This window comes from Panthera pardus, unplaced genomic scaffold, assembly GCF_024362965.1.
Source record: "Panthera pardus isolate Hobbes unplaced genomic scaffold, ASM2436296v1 HiC_scaffold_2, whole genome shotgun sequence".
Classification (NCBI taxonomy): Eukaryota; Metazoa; Chordata; class Mammalia; order Carnivora; family Felidae; genus Panthera; species Panthera pardus.
The window spans coordinates 57,021,755-57,036,152 of NW_026526765.1; the positions used below are offsets into that span (position 1 = coordinate 57,021,755).

General features: G+C 37.0%; 1 long non-coding RNA gene across 2 annotated transcripts in view; it reads left to right on the forward strand.

The window, feature by feature from the left end:
- The window catches only part of LOC128778262 (uncharacterized), a 636,253-nt gene that overhangs the window by 524,459 nt on the left and 97,396 nt on the right, over positions 1–14,398 (forward strand). For both annotated transcript variants that reach the window (XR_008423739.1, XR_008423740.1), the window contains exon 4: positions 9,749–9,795. This is a non-coding gene — a long non-coding RNA (uncharacterized LOC128778262). The remainder of the gene's footprint in view (positions 1–9,748; positions 9,796–14,398) is intronic.

A 14,398-nucleotide genomic window follows, 5' to 3' on the forward strand; every position in this document is an offset into this window, starting at 1 on the left:
ATGCTAACACCGTCAGTTATTATTTACTCTCAGTCAAGAAAATTTAATTTATTAATTTATTTAGCAAATGCTCCTTGAACATAGGCCTATGACCTTGAAAAGTGATAGTAGTAGCTTTTTGGTCTATGAGGCTGGAAACTTCCAGTTAAGGTCCAACAGCTGACAAGTGGCCGGACGTAAACTCCAAGTGAGGCCTTCTAGCTCCAAGCCCCATGTTCCTTCTCCTCTTCACTGCTTCCCTCTGAGCAAACCTGGAGCTGTGCTCGACAGCCCACTATCCACTCAGGTCTCTAGGTAGAACCATCCTAGAGACGATTGTAAATTTACTACGCCTTGGTTTAGACAGTGGTATAAATTAAGATGTATGCAAGGAGCACTTTGATTTTAACAGATCTATCCAAAGAGGTGTGCTTCACAAGTTGAAATTTAAAGATGTTTATAGTTTGGGAAGGAGGAAGAGTTTTTGTCTAAAAACTAGGCAACTATACAATACAAAGGCTTAATTATTCTTTCTTTGGAGAACACAAATGCCATATATTTTTGTTCTATCTGAGGCAGATAAAAGGACATAGAAATTTATGAAGTAAACCTTAGAAAATAAATCATGAGGACGAATCCTCATCATCTTACCAGAGAGTCCATGCTTTGTTTTGTTAATATTTACTCCCACAAAGTTCTTACATTGTGCTCAAATTGTAGAACTTCCACCCTTTCATCTCTTTTTCCTTTCCTGGGATCATATGGAAAAGTCATGAGATGTATAAGGCTCTGTGAGGGACCAGAATCTCAGAATATCTCTACCATCCTCCTTAGGAAACTGATGTCCTGATTTGGCTCTTTTCATTTTGATATCCTATATCTGAGTCCAACTTTAAAAATTTCAAAGCCTTGGGTACTTTATCACATTTAATTCTAACAACACCATTTGATGTAGGCTGGGCAGGGTCTCTTAAAACATAACTCAGAATGGTTACATGACTTGCCTAAGGACACAAAGCACACAGATGGTAGAACTTACAATAGAAATTGAAGTCTTCAGATTCTTGGCCCAGTTCTCTTCCCATTAAAACTTCCTGTCAGTTTTCAAAGGGGTTAAACTTAGAGCCAGATGATAAACAACTGGATTTATTTGGATGTTTTCACTTTGTAGCAAGTTAAAGTTTTCTATATTTTTTTGGATTCTACACTGAATCCAATATAACAGTAACTGAAGTAAAACTAGGGCACAGTTAGCCTTGTTCTTATGCGTCAAAATACCATTCCATTTGTCTATTTGAATCTACCTTCCAGACTTTTTCACAACAAAGAAGAAATAAATACATGTATTCTTGATCACAATGCTTTATGAATTTGGGAGTTTCATTATTGTGATTTTTTGGTATCCTGATTACTATTAATACCAAGCTTATCTTTTGATCTAAGATAAATGGTATTTTTTAAAAAAGAAATCATCGTTGAGGTTGCTACTATATTTTGGCTTTGATATGTTGCTTTACTCATATTTTCTTATTTTTCTTACTGTATATTACATTTCAGGGTCTCCGAGAGACACCTTTTCATTTGTAAAATTCTGATTACAGATTGTTAATAAAAAGGGGTGTGGTTAGACTTTTTTTGCTATTCTAGATTGAGGAAAACTCCATTAGTAAATTAAACTGAAATTACTTCTTTCACAAAGGAAGAAATTCATAAATCAAGAAACCCAAGGTTACCATAGCAATGTGTGTCATCTAAAGATTGGAAACAGAGGACTATATTCTACTTTCTAGAAAACACTTCATTAGAGGAAAGATATATGATACATCTTTAGGGTGGAATATGACAATAAAAGTAGATCATCACTTCACAGGAATACTTTCTTTTTTTTTTCCCAACTAAAAATAATGCAAGGTAATTTAGAATGACTTTTATAAAAAAAATATCATACTTTTGTCTTTGGCACTGTTTGATATTTATTCAATAACAGCAATAAGGGAGGATTGCATTCTTAGCTGACTTTATTTATTGAAAATACCCTAGCTGTAGCAAAAAAAATGTTATGTGGAAAACTGGAAAAAGGGAATGAGATTGGAAAGAGGGAAGCATTTTTTGAAAGTCAAGAAAGGAATCAAAAGGGGAACCAAGTCAGTTAAATGTAAGGTGGACGTTCTCTGGGAATTAACACAAAATTGTGTGTGTGTGTGTGTGTGTGTGCGCGCTGCATGTGTCTTTGCATGGTTTCTGGTCTTTTGGCTCATCAAAGATACACCAAATAGGCCTGCTGCAGTGGACATCTGTTGTTTGTGCCTGCCCAGCATCCATTCCCCCTCTTTTGGTAACAGCATTTTAATTTTCCTTTGAAAAAGTACACTTTGCCCACCATGTGTAATCTTTGTGTAATATTCATTCAAGGTGTCTTGCTCTCCTCTGGCCAAAGGGTAGGCACCTGACCCCAGTAGGCCAGCCAGACTCTCCTATGGATGTCTGAATCTTTCATGAATGATATATGGGTAGGAAATAGCTGGCAGGGATCCGTCTCAACTGTAGCACCATGAAGAGATACTCCTTTGCTTCTTGTAATTTGCATGCTCAGAGCTGCCCAGTTTCCATCTTTTCAGATGCCTGATTGCTCAGATTTTCCTTGTACTCAGATATTGAAAAATTAGCTTCCGTTAGCCAGATTTCGTTTCTGACTTGTAACCAAACCTTAACTGATATTCATGCTAAATGGGGCATGCGACACTATATATTGCTAGATCATGTATTTTGCAGTTTTCTATTTTACAATTAAGTATGATTTGGGAAGCGCAATGACCCACATACCAGGGTTGGATTTTGTTTTTTGTCTTTTTTTTATTTATTTATTTTATTTTTTAATGTTAGCTTATTTTGAGAACGAGCGATTGAGCAGGATCCCAGGCAGGTTCCATGCTGTCAGCACAGAGCCCAGCGTGAGGATTCAAACCCACAAACCATGAGATCATGACCTGAGCCGAAATCAAAGAGTCGCCGCTTTACTGACTGAGCCACTCAGGTGCCCCTAGGGTGATTTTGTACTTTTCACCAGGATCTTCATCATCAAGGCAACTGCTGTTATCCTATTTAACTGATTAAATTTGACATTCCGGATACATGGGAGAAAGTAAAAGCATGGTAAATTTTATGAGCAAGTAGTCCAGTTTAGCTATTCCAGTGAAGCAGCAAAAAAGAAAAAGGGAAAACACACCAATATTCCAGATGCTAATACACTCTTCAGTAGGACTTTGTGTGCCAAAGATAACAGTAGATTTTAGCCATGGACTGGACTCCAGGGTGTAAAGAAGCCAGATGAGAAAGAATATCTCTCAGATCTCCACGTATTTTATATAAATGGGAGGATTCATAAGAGTAGTTTTAGACATGAATAGACACTTCTCCAAAGAAGACATCCAGATGGCCAACAGACACATGAAAAAATTCTCAATATCACTCATCATCAGGGAAATACAAATCAAAACCATGACGAGATACCACCTCACAACTGTCAGAATGGCTAACATTAACAACTCAGGCAACAAACGATGTGGGCGAGGGTGCGGAGAAAGAGCATCTCTTTTGCACTGTTGGTGGGAATGCAAACTGGTGCAGCCACGCTGGAAAACAGTATGGAGGTTCCTCAAAAAATTAAAAATAGAACTATCCTACAATCCAGCAATTGCACTACTAGGTATTTATCCAAGGGATACAGATATGCTGTTTCAAAGGGGCACATGCACCCCAATGTTCATAGCAGCACTATTGACAATAGCCAAAGTATGGAAAGAGCCCAAATGTCTATCAATGAATGAATGGATAAAGAAGATGTGGTATATATATACAACGGACTGTTACTCAGCAATCAAAAAGAATAAAATCTTGCCATTTACACTACATGGATGGAACTAGAGGGTATTATACTAAGTGAAATTAGAGAAAGACAAATATCATATAAGTTCACTCATATTAGGACTTCAAGACACAGAATAGCTGAACATAAGGGAAAATAAGCAAAAATAATATAAAAACAAGGAGGGGGACAAAACATAAGAGACTCTTAAATATGGAGAACCAACAGAAGGTTACTGGAGGGGTTGTGGGAGAGGGAATGGACTAAATGGGTAAGGAGCATTAAGGAATCTACTCCTGAAATCATTGTTGCACCATATGCTGACTAATTTGGATGAAAATTAAAAAAATAAAATTAAATAAAAAGAGTTTTAAAGATCTTAGTAGAAAGAATAATCACCTTTTTTTGTGAAGGACATTAGCACAGGGACTTTTGCTATGATTTGGATATACAATGGCATACCCTGAGACTCATACTTGTTGTTTTTTTTATTAATATTATTTTTCAGAACTTTTTTTTCTTTTAATGGGTTAGAGAAAATGAGCCCATTTTTCAGATGAGAAAATTTTGTTTCTTTGATAATTGACTTACTAAAATTATAAAACCAGTAAGTAGGAAAGCCTAATCAAGCTTTTGTTCTTGACCATCACAATTTATATACTTTCTATAATTTAAAATAAATTGCATGTTCTATAAGTTTTATAAATGACACTATAGCTTATGTGTATCATATTGTATAGAAGACATTGTATATTGGGATTTCTCTCCATTGTTGGAAGATTATTTCAGTCTCAGAAAGGTTGTCAGTTTTTCTCAGAGCCCCAGAGGTTCTGAGCCTTAAATGCCCCTCTAGAAGGGCATTTAGAAGTAGTAATATTAATAGTGATGCTGCTAATAATAGTCACACATTACAGATCACTTGTGATTTCTCGGTCTCTGTATTAACCTCAGTATATGGATTATTTCATCTAATCTTCACAACAACCTTTCAGAGTGGCAATTACTATTATTACTGTTCTCTTCCTTTCATAGAGGAAGAAACAAGCTTACGAAAGTGGAGGTGATCTGCCCAAAGTCTCCCAGTTACAGCAAAGTGGGGACAGGATGCAGACACAGGAAATTTCTCTCCGAAGACTGACCCTCCTCACAACACAGTCCTACCTTCCCAACTTGAACTTTATTTTTGCTTGGTGGGCTTCATCTTTGAGTTGTCATTCCTTAAAGTGTTGTGTTAAAAGTTACCAAGAACAGGAGTATCTGGGTAACTTAGTCCATTAAGCGTCTGACTCTTGCTTTCGGCTCAGGTCATGACATCATGGTTTGTGAGACAGAGCTCGGCGTTGAGCTCTGCGCTGATAGCATGGGACCTGCTCAGGATTCTCTGTCTCCCTCTCTCTCTGCCTCTCCCCTGCACAAGTGTTGATGCACTTTCTCTCTCAAAATAAATAAATAAACTTAAAAAACAATACACTCCTTTCTTTCATAAGAATAAAGAACAAGCCCCATTAAATTTTCCTTTAACAGTAGGATAACATTCTCCTTAAAAAACAATAATAATAAAAATAGTACCCAGTTTAGAAGGTACTGAGGCAAGCTCACTTCCCACTCTGTCGCCCAGGCATCTGGTTCTTCTATTTGCTCTATCTTTAGCCCCACCTGGAGTCTATCCTTAGTGAAGTTGCCGGCAGTTGGTTGCCCCCTCCTATATTCTTCCATAAGACTGGTGACAGTTATAATACAACTTCTTGGTTATACAGCTGTCTTCCTCATTAGACTATGTGTCGCTCTAAGCTCCCATTATTCATCGGTATGTTCCCAGAGCCTTGCACAATGCCTGGCACACAGCAGCATGCCATAATATCAATGAATAAATTATCTCATGAGGTCTTTATTTGAAATCCAAATTGACCTCCACCTCACAAGTACATTTTTTTTTAAAGAGCTCCCTATGCTTGATGTCTTCCCCTTCCCTTGATTTAAATTATTTACATTACAATTACTTAATCATGTGGCAGATAATTAAGGGATACATTATTTATGTTAAATAAATTAGCCCGCCATCACTTCTCTTCTTCCCCTTGGCTGCAGAGCCCTAGCTTTAGTCATCCCACAGAGCCCTAGCTTTAGTCATCCCACCTTCTAGGTGCCAGGCCGCAGCATCGTAATGGTTGCCTGCTCTTTCTGTTTCCTTGACAAGTTTGCCTGTGGGAACTTGTGCTTCCACTCTCCTTTCTCCATCCTATTGATCAACTACCTCAGTTGTTAGTCCTAGAAGTTGTGTGACCATAGGCAGGCCCTTAACTCCTTTGGCCTCAGTTTCCTCATCTCTTAATGGTTTCCAGAATTGTGGTGAGGATTTAATGATGTACTGCCTTGGACCTTTTAGTAAATAAAATGCCAGCTTAAACATTTTATGCTCTAAAAATGCATTAGTGCCCTATTATATGTCTGTAGGAGGCATCTATATTTACCAGCAATAAATTGGAGTTACAAATCTATGGAATGCTAGAGCTGGAAGCATTTTATCATAATAATCTATTCCAATTTCTCTTTCTGCAGATGAGAAAATAGGCTGAGTGCATAAGTCATTTCCCCAAGATTTACTAAACTATTAATAGCAGTGATGAACATTTATTAATAATAACTAACATTTAATGGCTCTTGATCTGTACAAGGCAGTATGCTAAGGGTTTAATACACTTTATTGCATTTAATGATCACAGGGATATCTGAGAAAAAAGTATTACTCATTTGACTGATAAAGAAACTGAGGCAGAGGGTTTATATAATATGTCCAAAGGGTGGAGGTAGCGAGGGCCAGTCTTAGGGCTCAAGCACACGCTCGTCTTAGATCAAGAACCCAAATTCTTGCTCATTATGCTAAATTACTTATTGTAACAGTAGCCAATTACCATTAAGGCTATGAGTAGGTGAGTTTGAGTTCATTAAATCTTTGTGATACTATCACTTAGCCTACTCAATCCCCAGATATATACCTCATAGGTGTATAGCTCATCTCACAAAGAATGCCTCGTGGTTGCAGAAACAAAAGCCACGCTAGGTTTCCAGTGACCTTGTGATTGAGTTGCATGGCTGGACTCTGAATGTCAGCATCCATGCATCTATTTAGATATTTTGATGTCAGCATTTGTTTTATTGAGTTTTAACATTTGTAAGAGCATTCTTTCTTTTACCACCAAATGCTATATGCTCTCTGAACTATTTGGAGGATTTTTACACCTAATGCATCCGTCAGCACATTGGTTAACAACATATATTTGATCTGTAGACAATGACTATTCCCTGTGATTTACGTAAGCTCTTCCTTGTGTGGTATGTGACACTCTAGTGTTCTGTCAGCCCCCAAATGGAGCTTTTTGATTTCAAATGTTGAAATATAACTGTTGATTCTGGCTCAGCAGTGTTCCATTTCTGTCTAGTGTTTTTGTGGAAGCATTTGAAGGCTTCAGGGAATTGATGTAGCATGCCAGTACTTTAGTTCATGTGAGGAAAGACAATGTGTCCATATTTGCTGTATGAAGTATGTGTTTTATTAAATCTGCAACAATGGTTGAATATGCTGTATTGCGCAGAAGACAGTGTTTTCCCCAGAGAAGAGATCCCGTGTCTGATTGACAGGGCAGGTAACCGCAAGGTCAAGGTTGCTTAGTGGTACGGCCATCTGTTGTTTTGGCAAGTATTTGACTGGAGGGCATTAGTGTGTTTGTAATTTCCCACTTGATATGAGAATAGGGCTAAAAAGACATTGTCACCATTGGGAGCTAGCTTCCTGCTCAAGCAGCACAGTCTGTGCTCAACTTTCCTTCCTGGGTCCCCCTTTCTGACACATCATTGAGAGTGCAGCGCATTTTGTTATACTGCTTAGAAGGAAGGCAGCTCTCATCAGTGGAATTACAATAAATAGTTGTAAATCACTCCAAAAGGTCTCGGTCTTTATAAACCTCATGAAGTAGAAGAGCCAACCCTTCAGTTTTGTTAGAAAGCAGTGCAATCTCAATATCTACTCATATGTTCATTCCACATTGCCCCATTTGGCTGAGAGGTCTGTGCTGAAACAGAGAATATTTGATTAAGCACTTAATATTCAAGGAGATGTTTATGTATTGTTAAATTGTTAAGCCTGCCCTGTGGGTGAGAACAAAAGCAATAGCTCTGGAACTTTTGTGGTAAATGGTCAAGTAACTTCCTGCACCTTCATCAATGCAAAATCCTCAACAAGTAAAACATTTCAGAGAAAGATCATTTATAAAAATGTCCTCACAGCCAACCTGAAAGTATAGGTGAGCCATACTGACTAACAGAAAACAAGATTTTAACATCCTAATAAATGCATTAGTGTATGCTGCTGTGTATTGATTTACTCAGTTTAGGCAGCTCTTCCTTTTAAATTAAAACAGGGAATAAAAGCAGATGGGGAAGGAATTCTTAAGCTGACTATAAGTGAATAAAAAAATAAGATATTTTCAGACATGGTATACTTTGAGAAAGAATAAAGCCACCCAAAGCAGTATGAGGATTTATCAAGAAGAGTGTTCTTGTTGAAGTTTATTTTTTGGTAGGGCACTTCAACTCCCTAGAAATGTTAGTCTAATGGAGGAACAACATACATAAGTTAGTTTCAGAAGGTATGCAGAAACTTTGAAATTTTATGAGGATAAATTCACATCTCTCTTTCCTTATGATTTCCTCAAAAGTACTACTTTTCTTATATTCTCCTAAATGTATTCAGATCATTTTCTACTACAGTTACTCAATAATCTTCTCTATTTTTTTTTTGTTATTATAGTAAGAAACTCGAAACTGAGCACCATAAAAAACATCATTCACTTTACATGCCTATATAAAAAGAAAGGGATTTAGACTTGTTATCAGCTAAAATTTCCACCTGAGGAATAAATACACATTCTTTTTTTTTAATGTTTATTTATTTTTGAGAGACTGAGGAGAAACAGCACGAGCAGGGGAGGGGCAAAGAGAGAGGGAGACACAGAATCTGAAGCAGGCTCCAGGCTCTGAGCTGTTAGTACAGACCCCAACATAGGGCTTGAACCCCCAACTGTGAGATAGACCTGAGCCAAAGTCTGACACTTAACCGACTGAGCCACCCAGGCACCCCGCACATTTCTGTCTTTTATAATATCAGGCTTTTTACCATATCATACTGTATCATAACCTGTCTCTGGGCTCCAAAGAAATTTATAAATTATTTTTGTAGACCAGGTGAAAAATAACTGAGGAAGAAGGAAAGAGAATCATCCAGTCATCAAAAACAAGTCGTTTTGTCTTTCTAATACATCGGGCTAACTTCAGGGCAGATTTACTGGCAATGACTTCTTTTAATTTTTCTTTGGGTAGTAATTTTTTTTTTTTTTAATTTTGGTTTGTTTTGTTTTCCTTCACTCCTGAAGGACATTTTCACTAGTATAAAATTCTAGGTTGACTGTATTTTTCTTCCAAAACTTTAAACATATGGTGACACTTCCTTTTGGCTCCATTGGTTTCTGAAAAGAAATCCTCAGTCATTCCTGTCATTATTCTCCTATAGGTACATACTGTTTTTCAAGTTTTTGTTTTTTTCTTTGCCTTTTGATTTTAGCATTTAATTATGTTTTGAAGCATGGGTTTCTTTGTGTTTTTTTTTTTTTTTTTCCTTTTGGGGATTTGCTGAGTTTTCTTGAGCTATATGTTTATGTCTTTCACCAAACTTGAGAAGTTTTCTGCCATTATTCAAAATCTTTTTAGTACCGTACTCTTTCCCCTCTCTTTGAAACAATTGTAGACATTCTGTTATTGTCTCATAATTCCCCGAGACTCTGTTCATTTTTTAAAATTTATTTTATCTTTTTTTTCCAGATTGAATCGTTTCTATTGTTCTATCTGCAGACTCAATGTTTCCTCTGTCTTCTCCTATCTGCTACTGAGCCCATCTGGTGAGTTTTAAATTTCATTTATTGTATTTTTTCAGTTCATTAATCCAATTAATTCTTTATCATTATTTTCTTTGAGGAGACTTTCTCTTTTCCATTTGCTTCAAGTCTATTTGCAACAATTTGTTGAAGCATTTTAATGCTTTAAATTCCTCATCAAATAATTCCAATTTCTGTCATCTGGGCACTAATGTCTGTTAATTGTCTTTTCCCACATAAAGACAAATTATTTTTTCCTTGCTCTTGGTATATCTGATAATTTGGGGCTAAGTCCTGGACATTTTCAAAATTATGAGATTTTGAGTCTTATTAAATCCTAAGGAGAATGTTCACATTTTTTGTGTGTGTAGTTAAATTCAAGCTACAAGTTACTATGTGCCTTCTTTGGGCTGAGGCCTCAATGTCCCTTCAGCATTCATATTGTCTGTAGTGCTGTTCAGATCTGTTCTACCTGTGTGCCACGCAGTGGCCATTTTGGGTGCTGGGTAGTGGTCTGTTGGTTCAGCTCTCAAATTGTTTAATATACTGATGAGAATCAGATGCATGCATACCTGAGTCTTTTTATAAAGAAGTTTATAGTGTTATTGTCTCTAACTTCTTCTGTAAAGTCTCCTTACTATTTCCCCTCTTCTTGAAGTAACTCTGTAGTTTTCTATTCAAAGTGTTAGAGCTTTAGTACCCAACCCCCAACTCTGCTGTCTACTACTGTGATTATGTCTGCATCCCAGGGCATGCTGCATGAGCACAGAGAGACCAAATAAAACAAAACAAAACAAAACAGAACAACAACAAAAAATTACCAATGTTCTCCCCATACTCAGAGAACCATAGCTCCACCAAATAGAGAGGAAGGTATTCTTCCCTCAGATTTTTGGCTCCTGCGGGCTCCCATTCTGCCATGGCTGCTATATCACAGAATTCCTTAGGGGCTGGAATGTGAGAAAATGGAGAAAATAATGAACAAAAGAAAAATGGGGATTTCTGCCCTATCTCTAAGTGTTGAAAGTTCTTTCCTCTCTTCCAGGCAGAATCAGAGGGAGCCCTCTCTGTCTGTACCTCAGTGGCCCCTTTTGGGTGTCAGGTTACTTTGAGATTAAATGGAGGGAAACAAGAAAAACATTGGTAAGCTCATTGCCAATTCAGTGGTACTGTGAATTCTTGGCTTTCCCAAATCAGCTTGCTACTCTTTATTTTTCAGAGTCCTCAAATAGTTGCTTCATTCATTCTGTTCAGGTTTTACAGCTGTTTACCATGTGAGGGTGGAGCAGACTTATTCCATTTAATGTGGCCCTAAAACCAGTTTGCTTAGTGTTAAAGTATAAGTAATAATGTGGCCAGTCTCATGTAAAGCTTTTATTTATTTATTTGTTTGTTTGTTTTCTTGCTTCTTTATTTATGAGAGAGAGAGAGAGAGAGAGAGAAAATGAGCATGCAAGCAAAGGAGGGGCAAAAAGAGAGGGAGACAGAATCCCAAGCAGGCTCCATGCTGGTGACGTGGGACTCTGTGCAGGCCTCTACCTGGTGCTCAGACTCATGAACCCTGAGATCATGAGCCCAAATCAAGAGTTGATACTTAATCAGCTAAGCCACTCAGTCATCCCTTCACATAAAGCTTTTAAAATACTTAACAAAGTCCTTGGAATTTGTAATGTTAGTGCCCCTAATTCAGCTTTGGTATTGATACTAAAAGAAAAGACTACAAGTATAAATCAGTGAATTTAAAAACTACTTTGGTTTGGTTTGGTTTGGTTTTTTGAATGTCGTCCTTGGAGTAAGTAGCAATCACAAAAGATTATCCCTTCTTCGAGCCCACAGATTGTCTTAAGTGAAACTTCAAAGCTGCTGCAATAAGTAATTTTAGTACTTCTGGCTCATCATTTTTTGTGAACTGAATAATATTACTTTTAAACAAAACTATAATGTAATATCCACCTTGATAAAAAGAGGGAAGGGAGGATCTATATGTGTCTCCCCCAAAAATCATTATGTAAAACTGCTTCATGTTATCTGGATTCTATACAAATGCATGTGTAATAAAATTTTAAATTGCTTTGTGTCAGAGAATGCAGAGTACCTTTGGACCTCTGGGGATCATGGTCCATTTTAATAGATGTTTTAGCTAAGATTTCTTCTTAAGAAAAAAACTGAAGCAAAGGGTATTGGGTATCCAAGATTCAAGGCATTACTGGCAGCTGTCTTATTTTTTCCTGTGTAGATGCAATTGGAAATATGGCCCCTTGTAGTATTGTTTGCCTTTTCTGCAACACCCCCACCCAACTCTTCTTTCCCATTTATTTAAGGGTCACGTCATCTTTTCCTAAGACAAGGTGATGGGCTATTTAGTAAAGTTTTGGCTAAAAATTCTATTTTTAGATGGGCTATTTAGTAAAGTTTTGGCTAAAAAGTTGTATCTTTTATGATGGTAAATTGTTAAACAAAGGATAGAAGGACAAAATGAAATCCAATGGTAGAATTTCAGTCATGGTAGCTGGCAAGAGAGAAAAATTCTGAGTTAAGGGTGACCCCATTCCTTTAAAATTAAACCATATGTGTAAATGCTCATTTATAACCTTATGTCCATCCTATGCCTCTTTACTGTCTTTGAAACACATTGTTTGGAGTACTGTCATTCATAGAGCTGGAAAAGGTGAATGATATACAGTATCACCATATGAAAGAGTAATTTAAAAACCACTTATTAGTGTTTTAGTAAATGAGGGCAGCACTTCTTTCAGCAAACTGTAAATGGTATCTGTGGGTGTTCTTTCTTTCTCAGTGACTTGGTGCTTTTTGTTCTGCGATGACAGTATTCTACTTCCAAAAGGGATGACTCAGTCTATAAAACAATGTCTTCTTACTTGCAGAATAAGATTGCTAACATTGAAAGAACCCATCCCTTCACTTAGAGGTTTGCTCTCTCTTAGGTTTCCAAGAGACAGTAAGTATTTTATGCTACCTGTGACTTAATGATACTAATAGCTAAAATTCATCAGGTACTTTTATGTGCCTGAAACTGTGTTAAACACGGTACACGTATTAACTAATCAGATATTTACCATGCAGCCTATGTGGGCAGATACTGTTTTTGTTCATATTTTATAGATATATTAAACTGACACTTGGAAAGGTGAAATAAATTATCTCAGGATAATTCAGGTGGCAAATGGCAGAGCTGGCATTTAAACCTAGATTTTTCTAACATCAAAGCCAGTGTCTTATCCAGTCTGCTGTAAATAAATAGGAAGCAGCTGTTGCTCATAACCTTTTACTTTACTTTTTATTTTTTCTATTAATCCTCACCCACTTTTGCTGTCTCATTAGACCTCCCTTATCCCCCACCAAACACCAAGTGTTTTACAAGTTCCCAGGCATGGGGTGCTGGGTGACTCAGTTGATTAAGTGTCCCACTCTTGATTTCAGGTCAGGTCATGATCTCACAGTTCATGAGTTCTAGTCCCACTAGAGTCTGTCTTTCCCTCTCTTTCTGCCCTTCCCCACTTGTGTGTTCTCTCTCTCTCTCTCTCAAAAATAAAAAAAAATAAAAAAAAATAAAAAGAAGTTCCCAGGCTTTTCTTCTAGGGCTCCTGAAGCAGTTTTTGTAGCAATTACATGCCTTCCAGGTCTTACCTTCCTTTCTGGTTACCATGGGGCTTCGAGAAAGAGCGTCTCCACTGCCCATAGGGCTACCCTCACTGGATTCCAGAAGTTCCATTGTCCTAACACCTCACTACACCTAAAATGTATCTTTAGAGAGATTGGTATTGACTCTTTCCCACTCTGATCTAACTGTATTCTCTGTTGCTTGGAGTCCTGTTTTCCAGCTCTTCACAATGCCATCTTCCTCTCATCTTGCAAGTCTCTTCAAAGAAATCTTCTTTGATCATATTACCTAAACTTTATCTATACTCTGACTCATGTTCATTTCCATCAGGTCACTGTTTATATAATTATAATTATATAATTATAATTATATAATTATTATATAATATATATAATAAATATAATTCTTTTTTTGCTTTAACTTAGTTGTCTTTTCTTCCACTAGATGGCAAATTCCATGAAAATGGATCCTTCCCTTTTTTACTTTTGGGAGTGTTCCTAACAATTGTCACTATGCCTGGCATGTGATGAGCATTGAACAAACACTTGTTGAACGCATGAATAAATTTCAACCTGGGTTTGAGACTCTTAAATTAGGCATAGGATGCAAATATTAGATTAGGATAAAGGCAGCTGCATATACCCCAAGGCATAGGATGCAAATATTAGAAATTATACTTGTGTTTACTATTTAATAAATATAGAGAATGGAATTAGCTTTAATAACATTTTGTATACAAGTTAATCTGAAGCATCCTTGGGGAAGAGTGGGAAATCCATGTGATAGGGGTGTTGAAGAGGCCCACTCACTCCTTTGTCTTCTTCATTTAACACATTGAGACATATTGCAATTTACATATGCTCTGCTAAATGGATTTGCAGTGTATATCGACAAGTTTTAACTAAACTAAAAAGGGCAAATCGCGTAAATGGATTCTTGTGAAGAAACTGTAGATTGAAGATGATAAAATACTAATAGCAGAAGCAGAAATGAGCAGTTGAAATT